Here is a 19937-nt window from a genome sequence, read left to right on the forward strand (position 1 = left end):
GGTGTTGTTTTTCTTCCCTAAAGATGATTGGTGGCTCTCACAGTAATTCTTCCTTAATCTCCCAAATGCACCTACTGTCTTTGGTACATTTGGAGTTCACTGTTAATTGTTCTTGAATTTATGAAGATGTGGGATTGAGACTACTCAATTTCTTTTTCTTGCATCTTGCTTGTCTTGTGTTAAAAAAAGTTCTCAGGTTGCCTTATAATTCTGCTCAGGTAATTATTTTGAAATTAGTTTCTCAGTCGTGAAGTGTTTTAAATGCCTGCAGTTCCTTTATGGTGTTGGTTTTCAAACTAACCCACAAACCCATGCATGATGACCATACAGTTTCATAGTTGTATGAAACAATCTTTTTCCAATTAGAAATAGTGCATTGTGGCTCTTAAGAAACTGTCATGCTAGGCAGTGGTTCTGTGAGCATCTGTGGTTTTTCTAACATGATAATGACTGTAAGACCAGTAGAGTGTTAGTGACTGCTGCTCCTCTCTGTGCCCTAGATGCACTATTGGGACATCTTGTTCCAGAACAGATCTCATTGATGCCTGCCTCAGGTTTGTGACCCCATATGATGGCAGGAAAAAGGGGAATGTGGCCTTCTTCCAGCTCCCTGTTAATATGGAGAAGTCCTGCACTGAAGCCATGTGCCAGCTTATGCAGGAAGCTGGGGAGACTGAGAGCACAGGGAAGAGGAGGACAGGGTGATAACAGCCTTGGTAGAGTGATGCAAAGCCATGAGAGAGGCATGTGGGGTCTAATGTTGGATTATAGATGTAACACTGGAGTTAGCAGGGCTTGTGCAACCTCCAAATAACAAAGTTACAGCTGCAGATTGTCTGATGCTATTTTGCTGTGCCATCCTAAATTATTTCATTAATGATGGGATTGCAGTTTTGAGAAATGATTTTGACTTTCTCTTGCTTGACTTGTGGCTTTCCTCTAAAGGTCCAGGTTAATAGTTTGCTTTGGTTTAAGACTGATGTCCTTTGTGGTCATTCAGATCCACAGATGAGTTAAGTGGAATATTTAGCTTCAAAATCAGCATCCTTTAGGCAAAACCAGAATGTAGTTTGAACCCATGAAATGCAAGAAATTCATATGCAATGTTTTACTAAAAATAGTGATGTTAAGTTTGTTTCAATGGCTTGTGTATATATATATTTGCAGTAGAGGGCAGCAGTATATAAATTACCCAGGGTTTTTAGGTAATGTTTAATGGTATTTGTGTTAATTTCACCTGAGAGATACAGGACTGCAGGGAAATGAAGACCTAAGTTTGATATCCACAAAATGTTTCCTGCCCTGAACCAATTGTACATATGCAGGAACCTTTTTCCTATCTGATGTAAACTTCAGCTTGATTCAAAATCAAATAGAATGATCTAAGGTGTGAATTAGATATTCACTCCTGTTTTCATGCTCAGATTAAAGCTCAAATTGGACATTACAACTACATGCAGTGGATTGGTGTATAGTACTATGATGTACAAAAGAAATAATGTATTAAAAAAAAGTGCTGCATATGCTGTCAGCTCTGTTTTCTTAGTGCACTGCTGAATAATGGATAAATCTTGTACCTCAAAGTTTTCACTTTGCTTGTAACCACTGACTCACACCTAGTAACCTTTTTGGGAAGGCAGATTTATTGACCAAGCTGCAATTTCATGTATAACTAAAAATGTCACTTTATGTGAGTAAAATCAACAAGACAGATGGTAAATTTGACTGCATGAAAATACTGTGCTTACAAATCAAGTGTTTTCATCACTATTAGTATTTTTGAGATTATGTAATGTCTGAGGTAGTCAAAGAAGGATTCTAGTCCAGGTCTAAGCAGGTTAAGATTAGCCAGGACCACTGCTGTTATAGCTGTGCTAGCAGAGCCTTTCTACATGTATTGAAAACAAAAGGCAAGATTACAATGTAGGAAATCTCACTAAATGCCCTTGTGACAGGTGCAGATGAAAGATGACAGTGGAATCTATAAACAGATCTGGGAGACAACACTTGCCATGGACACAGTTCAGGTCTGGAAGGACTTTGGAAGGAGAAATTGTGTAATGAATTGTTAAAGAGATTTCAGTAGGAGTAAAATCATATAGCAAAGAATGATATAATCTCTGATATGTGTGAAATCCTCACTCTGCTCGTAACTCAGCCTTGAGCTCCTGTGGTATTTCTAGATGCAGGAAGTGCTGTTGTCCTTGTTTGACTCAGACATAGGTAAATTGTTCAAATTCTTTTAGGTGGAAGCTGATGTACCTTAAACTCCAAAGTTCTCTTGTCATTAAACCATCTTCAGTCTGCAGATCATTTGCAAGCAAGAAAGGGCAAAAGCAGCCATGCCACTCTTGGATGGAGGAAAGAATACCTGAGGAAAATGTAATGTGTGAATTAATGCATTGTCTGCATAACACATTCCTTGTTAGTAATTTCATCTTGCTGAACTAACTCAGGGTTCCAAAGCCATTTATCCCCTAGGAAGGTGCATCCTTGTATTTTCATCTGCTGGTGAGTATATGTTGCTTCACACTTTCCATGCTTCTATTATGTCCATTAGTACTTTTATGCCAGGCTATGATATGATGAAGATAAACAGAGCTAAAATAGGACATGACTTGACAAGGGAGAATGCCTTCAAACCGAAAGACAGTAGGTTTATGTTGAATATTAGTAAGAAATTCTTTACTGAGAGAGTGGTGAGGCACTGGCTCAGATTGCCAGGAAAGCTGTGGATACCCCATCCCTGGAGGTGTTCAAGGCCAGGCTGGATGGGGCTTTGAGCAGCCTGGTTTAGTGTAATGTGTTTCTGCCCATTGCAGGAGAGTTTCCCCAAGATGATCTTTAAGGCTCCTGTGAACCCAAACCTTTCTATGAACATGAAAGATTAAAAAAACCCCACCAAATATTCCATTAAAAAGTTCCTCAGTCTAGTTTTGGCTCCTAATCCAGTGACATAAGCCCTTTCCTCCTTGCCTTCAATTCAAACCTTTCCATCCAGGCTTTTGTCATTGAGCCCAAGGCTTTTTCCTTGCTTAAATGATGCTTAAACCTCAGCACCTCATGCAAGAATAAACCTTCCAAAGCCAAACACAGCATGAAAATCTTCCACCCAGACAGAAGCAAATTGTTGACAATCAAGTCTTATGTAGAGTCTCTTTTTGGAGAGAGACCAAATGCTTCAATAATGACAAATTCCCTTAAAGAAACCCCAGTTTACTTAGCAGGGATGCCTATACAAAGATAGCATTTAGCTCAGAGCTTAAAGGTGTCAGGAAATCTGAAAAGAGAACTGAAATGTCAGGCAGCAGGAACAAGTGAGAGGCTGGGCTGGTAGAATGGTGTCTGTGGAGCTATGATGTATTTGTGTTTGTTTTAAAAATCTACTTCATCAAAGCAAAAGGAAAAATCTGACTCCATGAGAGAGAAGGAAAAAACATGTAGCTAGCTGGACTGCAGTTACTGGCATCCTACATCAAAGTCTACTTAGCAAGAGCTAACTTAAGGCTCTCTGGCCAGAAGAGTGTGATGTTGGTTTGCTAAAGACTGCAGGTGTGGGAATCCTGAAGTTATCAAATATTTGCATGGGATCCATGTCTAGATGATGTGTCCTAAGAGAATGTTTCCTGTGAGAAGCAGCAAAGGATCTGGATTTACACGAAGATAGAAAACATTGTCTCCTTTTCTCTAATTCCATTTAGGTAGAAGTCATTTAGCACTGCAGGTCTCAGAGACCTCTGCTATTCATGGTGAGTGAGGTGCCCAGCTCTGGTCTCTAGGCTTCATCTGAAGATGTCTCAGTTCCCAGCTCAGTAGTTGAGACTCACCTAAGGACCACAAGTTTCACTGCATTTTGCCATTTTTCCATGTCTTCCATTTTAAGAATACAGACCAGAGTGTATTTCATCTCCCTGTTCAGACCAGCCCGTGCAATAAATTCAAGGTCATCATGTTACTGCTTTTCCAGCTGTTTTTGTTATTAACTTTCTGAGGAGGATCACTTATTTATTACCACTGAGACAAGGACATAAACACACAAAACAGTCCTATACATCTCTAAAACAGGAGTATCACCTAATTTACACAAGAATTTGTTTCTGTTGGAGCTTAACAGTAGAACAAGACAAGTTTTATTACCTAATTCATTTGTTTATGATCAGTCTAGAAGGGTTCCATTTGTAAAGTAAAATTTATACCTTTTGTGATGATAACATCTCATAGGATTTAGGTAAGGAAATAGTTTGGTCCATAGCAAATGTTAGAGAGATTTACCAAATTTATTTTTAAAAATTGCCAGATTTTGTTTAATAAATTAAATCCATTTTGTTTATGTAATAATGACCTGTTGGATGTATGCCCAAGTGTGACCAACTATTAGCAAGTATTTTTTTCAGAAGCATGAAGCAGTGAGGTGCACAAGAAGAAATACTGCTGCTATGATTCTCTGCTTGTAGCCTCTGTTAAATATTTACATTTTCAAAGTTTTATTTAGTTTTTCAGCTATATACAGTTTCTGTAATACATCACCCTATTTCTGTACAACAAAGCAGCCAGGATTTGGGATCAAATTTACATGAAAAGGTCATCTTATACTTAATGTAAGGCTGTTTTTGGGAGTAAACCTTTAGCATCAGGCCCTTAAGAAGCAAGATATATTAATGGAATAGAGTAAGATACTGTGCATTTACTCCTTTCAGAAAGGCTTTTGTAAATGTTAAGTGTATGCTCAGTCAGTGTTTTTTCCTGACTGTTTCAGGTCAATGGAGTAAACAATTTATTTTGTTATTGTTTGTTGTTTGTTTCTATTTCCTGTACTCCAATTAGTAAATTGAGAAATTAAACTGATTTGTCTGGTTTCACTAATGAATAGAAAGCAAATAGAAAGGTCAGGTTCAGACTGAGTTTTCAGAAATGTACAAACACATGATCCATAAAAATGCTTTCATTTACAAAGAGGCAGGTTGAAAACAGGAAATGCCATATTTTTCTCAGCTGAAATGAATCAAGTTGTGATAAATAATAGGAGCAGTAGGGTTTAGAGCTGACCTCACATTCCATCTGTTTTACTGCAACAGCTCTGAGTTCCAGCTGCAACCAGGAACAAACACCAAAACAGACTGGGAAGCTCAGTCTGCCTTCAGCAAATAGGAGCAGGTTCTGGCGCTTTCTATAAGACACAAAACTGACTGAAGCAGCCCAGAGCACATCTCAAAGGCTCCTGAGACGTGTCTCAAACTTTCACTGATAAGCTGTTAATTATTCCTTTCCTGTTGTCATGTCGTCCTGACTATAATTCAGTTATGAATTGGTTGCAGAGAAAGAACTCATTTTCTCCCAAGCTCTGTGTGTGTGTCATCAAGGCAAACAGTGAGTCAACATCAGAGCAAATTTGATTTCAGTGGTTTTGTGGTTTAACCCTCTGTAAGGTCCTTGTTTCAAGGTGCTGCATCTGCAGCTTTCCAGTTCCCAGCACAGGACCACCATTCTCTGCATTACCAGCTGCCCAGAGTTGGGGCACAGACTTGTAGCAAAGTAAAAATTATGAAATGTCTATTAATTCAAAATGGTTGTAATGGGTAATTTTCAACCTACTGCACTAGTAGTTTGGGACATAGCTATAAGACTCATTTACTTTTCTAAATAAGGCACCCTATTTCAAAAGGTGTGTGGGAAGCTATGCACAAATGCAGTCAGTAGGAATTTGTATGCTAAACTCCCACATCACAGTAAAATGTCCTGCACTGCAGGAGGTGGCATGTAGGAGTGGGTGGGCAAACTTCAGAACAGAAGAAGGTAGTGAATCACTTGAAAATTTCTCCTTACTCTTTATTTATGTATTCAATTACTTGTCCCAGTTTTTACCTCCTAAGCACTCTTATTTTACATGGTTATTTCAAGGCTGAATAGAAGTGCTACATTCTTGATGCAAACCTGTCTTTACTCCCACTTCCTGTTCTCTTTAAATTCGAGATGCAAAATTTTACTGAAACATGATGAGCTAATTCCCAGTGCAGGCTCCAAACCTAGCTTGCAGTTGTCAGTTATTATCCAGGATTCCCAGAGATGTACCATGATTCTGCTACACTTGAGTTTAAAGACATTTATGTTTTGTAGACAAACAAGTCCTGTTACTGTTTTACTGGTTTATGGTAACTGTGTTACAGTTTACATAAAACAGGAGAGATACCTGGCACGTATTGTAATACAAAATTTCATGGGATGCGTCATGAAATGCAACTTTTCTTTTTGGTTCATCCAGGTGTTAGAACTGCCCCAGAATTGGCAAACAGAATGTTCATTGATTCAGAAGCTCTCCTAGAAAAATAGCAGTGTTTGAATTCTAACACTGCATGGCCAGAAAAGGGACAATAGGTGGCTGTCTGCATGATTCTAGAGCAGCAAAAGCATCAGGCCCAGCTGCTTGGACAGACAATAGTTATACCCTTTACCAAAGACTGCATTTTTAAGTGGTCACAACTGATTCTAAATTTGTGTATTTATGCATTTTTCCATTTACAGAGAATTCAAACCTGAATTTATTGCATTTTAAATTCTCCTCAGATTTACCATCAATCTGCTCTCTAAGTTAGACTTGCACAGGAAAGTCAACTATGGAAGAAAGCACATCTTCTAATTTGTTACTGAATGCTCTATTTCTGGTAATTTGCAAAGCTTCTGCTTGAAAAACCTACATTTAGTCCAGAGACTTATTATATCATGCTTTAATATCAGCTTGTGACTTTTAAATCCAGTTCTAGACTGGCAGGGTTTCATTAGAGATGTTTCCAAAACTAGTAATTACCCTCTTAATGAGCCCTTGAAGATATTGTTTATATTTATAATTAGATTTACAGAGGACACTCAATCAGTTCAAACACAGCTGGGTGCATGATGCTGGCTGAGACAGTCAATCCACTGCAAAGTCCAGTCAGATACAATTTTCTTTTGACAAAGAGCACTGAGCACTGGCACCTTGCAATTTGCAAAGCTAATGAAAATACTGCTGCTTTCCATATTCCACTATAAAAATGGTGATTCTCTGCTAGAGGAAAGATTTTTTACTTTTGTTTTCTAATCAAGCTGACTCTCAGTTGTGGTCCTGAGCTCTACAGTATTTGTGGTATTTGGGGTTTGGTGGGGGCAGGGGGAAAGTGCTGTCTCATTCACTGAGATCCTTAGCCCAAGGACAAGGTGGAATGGTTTCTGACTGAAAGAGAGTAGGTTTAAATCAGATTTTAAGATGAATTTTATTTACTCCTTTAAATCAGAATTGTTAGAACAAGATATACAAGTCCAGGATCTTATGGAAACTTTCTTAACCTACATCTGACAGCCAGTCCAGAAATAATGGGGCACAGCACAGCACCAACTAACCACAAATCTGCAAACCAGACATTACAGCAATTCCCAGTGTTTAATTTCTATGTTGCTAATAATAAGCTATGTCTTTGACTCTTAAGAGAGTTAAGAGGAGATGTTAAGAAGAGAAAAGTATTTATGTTCCTATCAGGGTGATCTGATAAGTTGTAGAAGTACTTACCTATGAAGTGCTTAATGTTAATTATTCTTTACTGTGTAATTGCTTTCATCTTCCATATCTTTTTACATTGCCTTTCTGTGCTCCATTTATTTCAGTGCTTTTTCTACCCACAGTAAAGTTCTAACCTACAAACATGTCCATGAAAACTGGAGGAGCTCCATGGAAATGAAGGTATTCCTTTTCAAACTGATTAATTTTCATTACATAACTGCCAGAAGATGATCTGGCAGAGCTAATGCATTAATGAAGATTACTAGAATATGCAGGCAATAATGTATTTACAGAAACTGATGTTTGCTTTAAAAATTATTTGCTATACTTAACTGCTTCTTTTGTCTTCTGCAGCAGGAACCTAAACCAGGAAAGCTGTGTGCTCCATTTTCTCTGTTGGAATGAACATGCTCCTCAAGCACATCAGCTGCAGAACAGAAAGCAAAGTTAGAAAGTTGTTAGTAACATTCAAATTTACTCTAGAATTTTACACAGCGTTCCTAAGGCTGACTGACAAAATTTCCCCCTTAATTTTAAAATAAAAATTAATTTAAAAATTAGACTTCATCTTTGTCACCCAGCTGCAGCAGCAGCATGTTCACACTCAATAATCTCCATTGCCATAGCAACACATGCTTGTCAGATCAGGGCTGAATTGATGCAGGAACCTCCAATCTACTAACCCTTAGATATGCAACTCTAGAATTCACTGGGATTTCTTTTTACTTTTAGAAATGTAACATTGTTATACAATACAAGATAAACATCTCAACCCCTCTGATCTGTGTGACTTGCTTTCTGATAAACCAGAGTTTTGAAAGGCTTAATACAGCTAGAAACAGAAGTAGATTTTTCAGGTGGCAGGTTTTCATGCAGGAAATTGCAAATTAAAGTAGAATCATAGATTATGCTGAGTTGGAAGGGACCCACAAGGATCATCGAGTCCAACTCCTGGCCCTGCACAGGACACCCCAAAAATCCCACCCTGTGCCTGAGAGCATCATCCAGATACTCCTCGAGTTCTGCCAGGTTTGGAGCTCTGATCACTGCCCTGGGGAGCTCTAGTGCTCAAGCACGCTCTGGGTGAAGAACCTTTTCCTAATACCCAGCCTAATTCCCCCGGGGCACAACTCCAAACGTTCCCTCGGGTCCTGTCACAGCAAGAAGAGATCGGTGCTGCCCCTGCACTGCCCCTCCCGAGGAAGCTGCAGCCCACCATGAGCTCTGCCCTCAGTCTCTTCTCCAGGCGAACAAGCCAAGTGCCCTCAGCTGCTCCTCATAAAACTTTCCCTTTATTTAACATTTAAATAATAATACACAAACACTGGATATCATCCTTTTCCCTTTGGAGTCAGCAGAGAGTCCTTCCCCCTTTTATTCTTTGTAGAAAAATATTTGTTCACTTTTCCCCTACAGTCAGTCATAAGATACTCAAGTGCCATTGTCATCATGCACAGCTGGATTAAGCAAGGTTGGGGTGCAGAGAAAACTGATTTGTGCAAGTTTACACATAAAGCTGGCATGAGAAACACTGTTTTGCAGCTCTGGATGAGTTATTACTGCATTTATCATTATTACATATGCTACCATTTATATTTTCATCATTGCCTGATTCAAATAAAAAAAGCAATAATAAAATCTCTCAGCCAAAGTTGCACATTTCATCGGGCTCTGGGAATTCACCACATAGATTTCTAGGCCTGGTTTTCACTCCAGTATGCTGTGGTTTAGAGCCTTGGTACATTTTTAATCAATCAAGATCCAACTGGGTTATAATAACATTCCTAATTCAAGATGTAACATAAATACACAATTTAAATGCTAATCTTTAGAACAGACAGAAATTCAGGTTTGCAGTTAATAATCTACTTCCACAGAATATTTATTCTTTTCAAAAATATGTTTTGAGGCCTTTAAAAATATAGAGATAACTATGAACTTGATCTATAGTTTCAGGTTTTCTAACCTCAGGGTCTGTGGAATAATTGAAATCATTAAGTTCTACTATACAGTTGTATCTGGGTGAGAAAAGATCCCAACCAAGTGTCCTGGGCTCCCAAACATACCCTCTGCCATCTGAGTACCCACACAATGTGTGTGTGTGTGTGTGTGTGTGTGTGTGTGTTTATTCAGGCAAGGAGAACCATGTGTAGACATAAAATTTAAAGTTTGATTTGCTATACTTACCTAGGCTACCATGCAATAGCAATGTTGCTATGGGAACAGGTTTTCAAACAAGTAGATCACACATGACAGCCAACAGAGTTTTGGATGTTTTTTGTATGTATTATGCTAGGGTGGATAGTGAGCATATCAAAGTAAAGGCTAACTTAAAATCTTACATGCCCTGATCTACAATGAGATCCCATTGATCATTTTGCATTATATTTTTTTAAGGATTCCACAAAGCACTACTTGTTTCCAGGTGTGTAAGAATTCTTTTCCTTCATCTTTATATACTTTATATTTAATTTGTAATATCCTATCTTCCTATCAGGTCTTCCCCTTTTATTTTGTTTTTCCCTAAATATATTCATAATGCTCAGTTACTCATTCATTCCTACTGTCCATTATATACCTCTGTGACAGTGTTCACAGGGGTTCTTGGATGAGGGAAGAGACGAGAATGTTGGCTCCATGTTTCAGAAGGCTTGATTTATTATTTTATGAATATATATATTACATTACAACTACACTAAAAAGAATAGAAGGAAAAGGTTCATCTCAGAGGCTACGTAAGCTAAGAACAGAATAGAAAAGAATGAAAACGAAGGTCTGTGGCTCGAACAGAGTGAGAGCCAGCTCTGCCATGAGTGGTCACTAATTCCAAACACCCACACCAGACCAATCACAGATCCACCTGTTGCATTCCACAGCAGCAGATAACCATTGTTTACATTTTGTCTCTGAGGCCTCTCAGCTTCTCAGAAGGGAAAAATCCTAAGAAAGGATTTTCATAAGATGTCTGTGACATACCTCTTTCCTTCTTTTTTCATTCTTTCTCTCTCTGTCTCTGTATATTTTTCTCAGGATTTTGAGCCCTCTTTTGTGTATTTTGCAGTCTCCCTTTACTTAGAGTTTTAACCCCATACAAATCACTCAGCATTTGCTCTGCCACAAAGGGCAGCAGACATCCAGAGCCACTGTAACAATACTTAGAGGCATTTTTTCATTCTACAAAATGGAATATGTATTCCTTTCTTCCACCTCCTCAAAAGATAACATAAGAGGAAGAGTCAGTTCTGCTTCTTGTTTTATGCATTGAAAGAACTATGGCAAAATGACAAACTTTCATTTGTTCTTTCAAAATCTCTCAATAAATTCCTTTTTCAGAGTTTATTTCCCACCGTGCAGAGCAGCAGGTATGATGCTTTCTGTAAACTGATGATATAACCTATCTATCCTAGTAGAGACTTCCAAAAGCTTACATCCCCAAAGCTTTAAAAATAAAAGGTAACACAGGCAGCCAGCTGAAGAACAGCTAAACCCCATGCAAGTGTAGCAGTATTCCAGAAATCTGTTGCATCAATTCCTTCTTTTTAAATGCTCATGAAAATGTTATTAAATTTTTGTAGGTCTTGACATAAAAAATGGTATTTCATGTCTTAATTTGACTTAATATGCATTGAGGAACTCTCTAGACTAATAACTTGCCTGACAAGCATCCTGTCCTGGGGTATAGGAGCCATATTGTGCTTCATGTGACATTTTGAGCTGTTAGTCAGACACCAGCAGTGTCAGGAAAACGTCATCCCAAGTGGAAGGTAATATATTCAGATCAGTTCTACTTTTCCAGCTTTCTGATTTCTTCCTGTTCCATGATTATTCTTCTGCATCAACATTTGCAGGAATTTGTAATTCAAATATAGAATTTTTCAACCACCAGCAGCCCAAGTTCCATCTGGGATTTGAACAGTCAAGCTGAGCTCCTTCTGCTACAACACAATACTTACACCACCACTGCCAATAAATATTGGGAAATTCGAATTCTGCAGGCAGACTTTCTAATGAACAGAACAATTTGCTCTTTCACACTCTTACTATGATTCTAATTATGATTCCCATAATAACTAATTTTGTGAGGTAACATTTTTATATCCCAGTCAATCAAAATGTTAGTCACATAACCCTAAATTCATGTGCATACTTAATAAAGTTTTAAAATGTGAGTGTGAGTGGCATGTCTATAGGAACATGCACTGAAAGATGTATAGCACCAATTTCCTTGAGTGATAGTGAACTGTGGGGATTGTATTAATCACTTTTTTTTTTCTACTTTCTTTCACAGAAACAGAAGACTCAACATAAGCTTTTTCAAAACTTAACATGCAACAAGAGTAGTGATATAATTGGTTTTATACATACAAAACCAGAAGAGATTTCACAGTTACCCTCATTACACTTAATGTATTCAATTCATTAGAAACACCAAGATCTGCAGTTTTCTACTGTATTTCAACTGACATTAATATTCAAATAAAAGCATGTTGCATTTTTGTAAGATGTACCATTTAATCTTTTCCATTTATAGTCTACTACTTCATCTGCTAACTCATAAATACAGTGATTCTGAAGTTCACCATCATAGTAAAATTAGTCACTTTAAGCCATTTCCCTTCTTCAACTAAAATGCAGATAAAGTTGTATTTGTCTGGCAAGTACTTGAAATAGCTCCCATTTCAGATGAGATGACTACCAGACCACAAAACAAGCTGCTGCTACACTGCTTTGCCTGAAACTGTTAAAAATGAGGTTAATTTAGAAAACTGACACAATGCAGAAAATAAATATCAAAACCACAAAGAACTTGAATATAGTGAGTTTCTCCATTTCTCCCTCTTGTTTAGGTGAAAAAGAATGACATATTATTATGTGAGTTATTGTGTGAGGTGGGGAAAAAAAACCCAGGTATTAATAGCTTTGTAAAAGGTCTTTAGGCATACATAATGTACCTACTGACTGCACAAAATTCCATCTGTTTGTAGGATGGACGCAGAGTAAGTCAATATTGACCAATTAAGCTTATTAAAAGAATATATCATTGCACTACAAAACATATTGTGTGAGTAATCATTACAAAATCTCTGGGGCTATTGACAATTTTCCCTGCCCAGTTATATGGATTTAGAAACAAAGAGAAACAAATTTCTAAGGGCAATTTTATTCTTTGTAAGAATAGCATGAAGTGGGCACTCTCATACGGGATGTTACAGGTATCAACAGTTCCTTGGGCATAAACACCAAAATGCAGGACTGTAGCTGGGAAAAGAGTTTTAACAGATGTTTATCCACAGACAACAAGGGTTATTGAACAGAGCACTACATGGCAAATATTAAATTAAACAGTCAGGAAAACCAGATATAAACATTAGTTATTTACTGTTTATGCTCAGTTTATTCCTGAACACTCAACATTTCAGAAAATCCCCTAACTCTCCAAGTGTACGGTTGAGGAAGGATTTTTTTTGCAGTGTTTTCCTTCTTTTGGGGAGGGTGACACTAGGTGGCACATCACACCATGAAATGTGTAATGAAGTGTCAGCAAATGCTGCTTGCGCTAGAGCACACTACTCATTTAAAAAGCTCCTTAAATCAATACGGTAACACCTCTATATCAGACTTCTGAAAAAGGGCCTTGAAGAAATTTCATACAGAATTCATAGGTAGATGTTTAATTTACTGCTAAATTAATCTTAACAGGCTGATGCTAAAATACAATTTAATATCCACATATGAGTCATGGGTATTAAGTTATCCTTTTCTTTTAAAGCTATTTGCAAAATAATACCAGCATGGTTTAGTTTAATTAGTGGTGTGTTACTGTCCAAACCATGATTTTGATTCACATGGCTTCGAGTGGAACTGCCAAACTTGAAACTCAGAACTGATAGCAGTTCTCAGAACTCAGTGATTTTTTGCATATTAGAAATTACTAAGACTATAAAGTTTAGCTGTTGTCCTCCAAACCTCATTCTTACATAAAGTGAGGTTGTATCACAAATCACAATGGATCCTATGGTCAAAGCTGTACAGCTCAAGGTCTGAAGCTTTCCAGGCAACCAGTGTAGTTTATTCATAAGGCAAATATAAAGTGCATTTTTAGGCCTGTAAATAAATATCTATGATTCACCTAGGTATTATATTTGTGATGCATGGTTGCACAAAACCCTTTAAATTAGATCTGTATTTCACATGCCTTGTAACAGCTTGGACACATTTAAGTAGGAAACTAGCAGGCAGAGTATTCTTAAGCTGCACTGATGTTTGATGCATGAATCCTGTAACAAAATGCAAAATAATCTCCGAGTATGAATTGGCATGCATTTCTTTTAAGCTCCATGAATAAAAAAAGAGAGCTTCTCTTTTCAAAACAGAAATAAAGAAAGATCTCATAGGGAAATAATTCAGTCAGTGGAAAACAGTATTTATATTTGCCTTCACATGAAGGCAAGGAAGTGAGAACATAGAACAAAATGTAATTTTTCTGGAAAAGAAAAGTAATTTTTAGAACTCTACTTCATATAAACTGAGTCAAAAGCCTAGAATGTTTAAAATGACAATGTAATTGAAAGAAAAAGAAATTAAACGTTGCCATGGTTCCTTCCAAATGCCTTGATACGCTTTCCTGTCTTTATTTTTAATCCTAACTCTGAACGATGAAATTTTGTCTTTTACTGCATATCAGCCATTTTTCTTAAGAAGTCTATGCCACTGCTCAATACCTTTAGCTGGTAAGGCCAGACAGCTTTGGGATAGTAAATGTCCCAGTCCAACATTTCACATGTTAGAAACAAGACCGGAAAAGGATACTTCAATATCTAATTCCTCTGCTATAAAAAGATAACTGTGGTTAAACAGTTACAGCCTTTTTTTCTTTCTCAGCATGATTTTTCTTGTCTCTGGGTAGATACCCAGCCTAGAATAAGATTCTCCAGCTGTATAACATGATTTGCTCCACTTGCATAGGGAAAAAGAGCCCATGGTGCTCTAAGTACAGCCAGGCAACCAGCACAGCAACCACAGCTATTTTGATTGCAGCAGCACCTTACAAAGTGGGGTCTACTAAGATAACGTGGTCACAACTGCATCACTCAAAGAGGTTAAATTGTCAAAAATAGCTTTCCCTCAAATGCAGTAATCAGGCTTGTATTTGTAGGTTGAAATTACAGACAGTTTTCCATTGCAAACAACTTTGTGGCAAACCAAAAATACAGGGTTTTTATTTCCCCTTCCCATTACCCACATGCTGATTTATGCTGTCCATTAGGTAGAAGGAAGTTTCCTCTGTCTTCAAAATAAAGCAATCCTTTAATGAAATGAGTTTGGACTTTGAAATGACAAAATAGTAGCTGGGATAATGTAATCCAAAGACAAGCTCTCTCCTGTCATAATGCTGTGGCTAAACCATAATCCCTTGAATTCCATTATTTTTGAAGAAAGATACTGGCTTGTACTACCCATCAATGAGGCTCTGTTTCCAACAGAATTACACTCTAATTCAGACACTTTAGAGTATGCCATGTTTTCCCCTGTAACTTAAGGGGGAACTGGTCAGGTTCTTCATGAGCAACAAATGCTAACAAATTATTAATGAAAGAACTCTGTTTGCTGTTATGTCATCACAGCATGAGAGTGCTTTTAACATATTTTATATAGAAATCATGTTTTAATTGCAGCATTATGTAGCATTCCATCCTAGGATGGACAAATTAAATACAAGCAATAAACATTGGGAAGATCTGTATCTAATCTCAGCCAGCATACAGGTACATAGGGCTACATCAACTGACAATTATCAGTGGGTTGGGGAAGACTTCATTTTATTTGTGTTATTTTACTTGGTGATAGTGTTATAATTAGAAGGTGAAAATCCAAGGATGCAGAAAGATTTAGAGATAATAACACTGCCCTGAACTCATGACATACTCCTGCACTCTAAGGAGAGCAGTTTAGGCTTCAAGAACTATAACCACTAACAGTTCTAAAGCCACTGGAAGATCATGCAGGAGCACAACCATATGCACAAGCTTTAAATAGCAAAGAACAAAGAACATGAAACCAAATAACCAGATTAAAAGGCTACTCTTTCAAAAATCACTGGAACTGTGTGATTTGTACTTGACCATTTCAAGCCCAGACTTACAGCCTGGTGTTAGCAATCGAAGTCTACAATTAAAGGGAGAGATTCTTTAAAAAAGCCAGCAGTTTCCATTTAGGATAGAAATGAAAGAACTAAGTCTCCTAAACTCCTGATCAACCAGCAAGTTCCAATCAGTTCATGTATTTTTAACTTGTCACTATTGAATTTTGAGGTCTAAATATGAATTGGGTCTTGTTAAACAGGATCTTTGATGCAGTGTGGAGAAGAGGTATTTGAAAAACACTTTCCTTTAAAACATAGTTTTAAAAAACCAGAACCACACCAACCAAATTGTAATCCAGCTTCTCACTGCAGCCACAGTGTTGCAATGACTATACTGCAGTGCCACCTTATTTGCAGCAACTAAAGCCCTACAGATCTGCCATCATAAAAGCAGAGTTTTGTGGCATCCCCGCTGGGTGCATTCCTTAGATTTGCATCCTTAATAAACACTAGGTAGTTAAATATCTGATAAATTTATCCTGGCATTTCTGATTTCTTTCTTTCTTTCTTTGTAAAGGGTATATATTTTTTAACATCACAAGTCTATACATCAGCAGAAAGCAAAAATTGGAAAGTTGATCACAGAACAAAGCTGATTAAGGAGGAAATAAAAGACAGTGTACATGCTTGGATCAGGAATCTGTTTGCAGTGGTAGATAATTTGTACACATCTCTTCTATTGTATCTGAATTTATAGGACATATATCTAAGGGCAGAACACTACTATCACTCAGGATAGTAGTTCATGAGGTATAGCTCAAGAAGCTACAAAATTACTGAGTACTTTCTTTTAGTGTTTCAATTTAACTTTACAAATGGTGTTCTCCATTTTTGGCACTCATTGTAAACTACATAATTAAAAGACATCATACTCTGCCACTAAAGAATTCTTTGTTCTCATTCCTTTTCCTAAAATAAATTCAAGTTAAGGTACATTATTATTATGCATGTCTAGGAAAGTAGAACATATCTAAAGCTTTTAAGTGCTCCTTCCCTAATTCAGCTATTCACATTAAATTAAAAACTTTCACTTCAGAATGTGCAGTTGATATTGCTATGGCAACGTTAGAGGAGTGAATCCAATTTTTGGAAAGATTTGCTATCCAGATTTGTTCAGTATGACAAGCCAGTGGTTCCACTCTGGGACCCAGTGTTTCTTACCACACTCAAGAATGAGGTATTAAAAGAACTAAGCAGGACCCTCTGCTGGACACTGCAGCTGTCCACAGATTTAACAGTGGCCTAGCAAAAACCTGGAAATCAAAAGTAAAGACTACAATGACCAGACTACCAATACTTTATCCAAAAAATGTCCATAAATTCCCCCAGTATAGGACAGCAAGCAATGGCAGCAGAAGAGTAAAGTCTTCCAGTCCTTGAGATGTCACAAATTTATGGACAACAGAGTAAGTCAGGTTGGACTGCAGTTTATTGCAAATTGAATTTATTACCAGCAGTAGAGATCTGGTGTTTTCACTCTGCATAGCAATTTTTTCCAGTAACTCTCTGGAAAGGTTTAGGTAAACAGGAACAATTTGTTCCAGAAAAATGATATATCTATGACTGTTATAAATGCCCTGTGTCATCTTATCTACAGAAAATGCAAAGGAAGAAATTGAAATACCCAATACCAGAAAGAGACTGTACTTAAACATATGTCAACTGTACCGGGCTTAGCTGAATTCCATATGCCAGGGAGACATGACTTACACTCATACCCATATACAAATTATGTGACATTTTGCTTCTCTATCAAATTAATATTTTAAAGGATATTACAGAAATGGTGGAACAAAGGTAAAAATCAGATTATATAGGGAGATTAGCCTTTGGAATTCTCATTATTTAACTTTAAAAATACTTTCATATTGGTCTGTAAAATTTAAGAGTAATTCTTTAAAGAATAGAAGCCAAGATATAAGGAAAAATTAGAAATAGATTCCATTTAATAAAATGTTGCCAGATCAAAGCCACGCTAGGCTTAATTTGAAATTCATATGTTTAAAACCACAGAATGGAAACTTCCAGTTATGTTGAAAGCTATGTTCTGCATATAGCCTTTCCCTTTTGGAAACAACCACAGCCTTGCTCTTATTTACTGAACTTTCTCTGTACTTGGTCATCACTGAAGTCTGTCATTACAGACTCTCTGCAGAGTTCCAGGCCAAAAAGCAGAACTATTTATGAACCTTTGTAGCAGCAGAGGTAAAATAGGGATACTAATAGGAATTCAAGGCATGTATTAACATTCAGGATCTTGAGCAGAATTCCTTAAGCAAACAAGAAGGCAAAGGAGAACAAGCTGCAAATACTGTGTACATTAGTCCAAGATGAACATTTGCAGCAGAATAAAATGAGCTGTCATTCATCCACTTTACTTCTATTTTTTCATTTTCATTTCCAAATGAGCACCTAGTTGGAAAAGAATTCTGTTCCCTGATCTTCTCTATGATTTACCAAAACTAGAAAAGTTGCTTGAGGTGCTTTCATAAAGAGAAGTGTAGTTTATTTTTTTTTCACTTTTGTTCAGTTTTGAAGGATCAGTGAGTGAAAAACAACACATATTTGCACATCTATCAATGTGGGGAAAAAAAATGGAATATTTCTTAATGATGATGCAGCTATGCTGATGTAGGGATTACAAAACAGTGATTTCATAGTCTAAAAACTGCATGAACAAACAGAAGCTCAGAAAATTGTCACTAAAATATAAAGTCAGTCTGGTACATGCTAACTAAAATCAGATATATTTAGCTGTTAATTTTGCCTTATAAAACACAGTGATTATCTATCCTTATCACAGCTCTTTTTCAGTTTGCTTCCAATTACAAAGCACTGTTTGTTAATGTAATATTAGCATTATTACAGTAATATTTTATTGATGCATGTCTGTGTGTGTAACAGAATTTACAGTTAGCCATTGTTATGATCCTTCTTTTATGGCTTTTATGGCTTGACAAGGAATATGTACTCACAAGTGTTCGCAGCCTAACTATTTAATCTCCTTTATTCTTCTAAGGATCTTACTATTAGCTGAAGTTTGATTTGTTAATTCTAAATTTAATCGAAATTTAAAAGATTTATATAGTACTTGGATATCAATTGTAACACTAACTCTTCATTCACAAAATTCTCCTTTTGTTGCCACATGGCTTTTTTAAGGTGGTCATCTCAGATGTTTAACATAAAAATAATTGGGGAATTCTACATGGTTTAAGTAGCTTTTGTAACTATAAAAGACCCCAAGGAAGTACAAATGAACAATTCTACATGCTTTCTATGAACAAGCAAGCTAAAATAAGTGAAATAACTGTGTAACTATGAAAAAAATAATCCTATCACTGGAATTCTAAGAACAGCATAAGTAACCTACATTCCTTTTTTCTCCATTCCACACAAATTCTCTTCATAATCTTCCTTCCACCCAGAGATGAACTGTCAAGGGAGTAGAAAACATACATACATGCATATAGAAGAATTGTCAAAATCAAAATGATGAACAGTCAGAGTAACCAGACTTCTCTATTTTTGAGACTACACTTGATCTCATGAAGCCAGAAAACAGTGTCATTTTGTGCCTAAACAGAGCTTTTTATTCCATTTGTGCTGCAGAAGAGGAACTGTGTGAGGTGGATTTGAGTATTGCTCTTTTTACATGAACAAAAGCAAAGTTCTTCATTCTTCCTGTTCTATTTAAGTAGCTTCCTTGCCTGCTCAGATGACAGTCACATAATCTCCTAATTCACACATGATGTAAAATCTGCCTAATGAGTAGCAAGATTTATTTTCATACATCTGACGACGTGTATAATGTGCAATTCTAGACTAGAAATATTCAGCATCTTAACTCTTACTTAACTTTTCTTATTTGCTCAGTTGAATCCCCTTAGAAATGGAGATAATATTAGTTGAATATTTCAGACTTTGAACAGAATGCTTGCTTATCATCTAAAATTAAATTATTTGCATTTTTGAAGAAAAATGTCTGTGTTTATCACTATAATTACCCATGTAGAGAGAACCTGTTTCTAACACTGGGATGCACAATAATAAAACTGAAATTACTTAAAACATCTATATGCATTACAAAAATGGAGTTTAAATCAGCAGTCTAAACCAGGGCTTAGAAAGGGGCATTAGGATACAATATGCTATATTTTATGCTCTACAACAGAGAAAGGAAATTTATAAATGTGCTGAAGGTTTAAAACTTTTCTAAAACACATGGCCATAGACACTCTTGGAATTATGATAAAGGCTAGT

This window comes from Molothrus aeneus, chromosome 11, assembly GCF_037042795.1.
Source record: "Molothrus aeneus isolate 106 chromosome 11, BPBGC_Maene_1.0, whole genome shotgun sequence".
Taxonomy (NCBI): domain Eukaryota; kingdom Metazoa; phylum Chordata; class Aves; order Passeriformes; family Icteridae; genus Molothrus; species Molothrus aeneus.